This window comes from Fundulus heteroclitus, unplaced genomic scaffold, assembly GCF_011125445.2.
Source record: "Fundulus heteroclitus isolate FHET01 unplaced genomic scaffold, MU-UCD_Fhet_4.1 scaffold_220, whole genome shotgun sequence".
NCBI classification, from domain to species: Eukaryota; Metazoa; Chordata; class Actinopteri; order Cyprinodontiformes; family Fundulidae; genus Fundulus; species Fundulus heteroclitus.
The window spans coordinates 67,621-69,638 of NW_023396632.1; positions in this window are offsets into that span (position 1 = coordinate 67,621).

Below are 2,018 nucleotides of genomic sequence, written 5' to 3' on the forward strand. Positions count from 1 at the left end.
AAAAAATCACTGCATTTGGACAATGTCGAGAGGACAGTCTTGGAAATTGAAAGATGCCTTAGTTTAATGTAATGTTATTTAGTATTAATGGTATTGGTATGATATTTTTCAACAGTTTTGGACAGAATCATGAAGTGGACATTTGTGCGTACAGAAGCATCTTCAAGGACATTTTGTGTGCGTTTCTTAATGTTATTTATGTGCACCATTAAAACATGAAAGCAGTATAATATAACAGAGAAAAGGGCTCACAGATAAAAACAGTCCATCAATATTGTTTTTTATAAATGTGTTTAATTTATTACCACATATCTTATGATAATTCAAAAAGAAACACACAACACTGTAAACTATGGTGGTTTTATAACTTGTGGGTCAAAATGACTTATGATGAATAACAAATTAAGCTCAGAACATAAAATTTTAAAAACGTTAACAGTAACAGTTTGTATTTACAAAATAAACAGACATAATTTTGGAATGATAAAAATATGCAAAAAAAAAAAAAAGATAAAAAATATGTCTGAGATGAGAAATCGGCTCCAAATAAAGCTTTCTTTTTAAGAAACCTCAACGCCGAGGCTTCTGGCTGCTCCTTGCAACGTTTGCCACACATTAGGCAAAATTACAATCAAGTTCAGGAGGCTATACACTCTATAAGCATCAAACATACAAGAATCAAAATTATTTACACCAATTTGCACAAGTGATTTGCAATTTTCTTAACTTGCAACTACTATGTAAAATATGGCATGATTACAACTAAAATAATGTGAAAATCAAATAAAAAACACCATAATAGTAGTCTTGTAAGGCCGGTTTACGCAAATAAAAAATAGTTGAAAACTTATTAAAACAGACAATATATTAAAAAAAGGCTTTTTTGATTTTATTTTTAAGTCCAAACTCAGCTGCATATGGGTCTTCTGTACATCATCACATTCACTAACATTAGCAGGAGAAATCTATACAAATTATATTCGGTCTAACTGGAATCACAAGCAAAAAACTCTGTTTCAAGTCTAACTTTTTTTTTTTTTTTTGCCTTTATAGCGATTCAGTTCCAGGTTTTCTGCGTTTCACATGTATCTGTTCTTCACGTACTCCCTGTACATCATCATGTCCTCCCTGCACAGCGCCCTCACCTGGCCCTGACCCGTCATCACATGGCTGTCGAACATTTCGTGGCTTCTTCTGTCCACCTGAGGAAGAGAGACGGCGTAGATGCTGTCGTCCTTGAAGCGGGAAACCGGTTCTCTGAAAGCAGAGATGAAAGAACATAAAAACAAAATGTTAGGCCGATCATGGAGCAATGGAAGACTTACTCAAAGGAAACATTTGTATATTTGCAGCTATATAAACACCCAGGCTGGATAACTATTTTTATTTTACAAAAAAAAATAAAATGTTCAACTCAACAGCTAATGGCCATGCTGATAATGGCAGCAACACAGAGCTTGTGGAGATGGGCACTTTTGCAGCAGAATATTAGATGTTTTCTCAGAAACTAAACACTAAAGCATGTCTCTCCATCCAAACAACGGATTAACAAGCTTCTGCTTGTCAGATGGTCCACTCAGTCAGTCAGTTCGACAGCAGCTGGGGATCAGACAGAAGCTGAACAAGAAACGGAAAAAAAAGAAAAAAAACACAGCTGACTTTCAGCAGCGCCTTCCTTGGTAATGGCCTTTCTGAAAGCAAAAGCAGACAATCAGGTAGACGCTAACGAATGCCTTTGTACAAGAAACTAGGCAAACGGTCTTCTAGCTAGACACAATACTGTGATTCAAGGGTCAAAAGCCAGGAGGAAAATCTTTTATTTATTTCTTTTATAAAGAACAAACAGTGATCAGTTGATGTACACACACCAGCCACTTTATCAAGCACACCTTGCTTGTTCCCGGTATGGACCCCATTGTGCCGTCAGAACTGACTAAATCGTGGCATAGATTCAACAAGGTACTGGAAACATTCCTCAGAGAGTTTGGTCCATATTGACATGACAGGCATCACGCAGA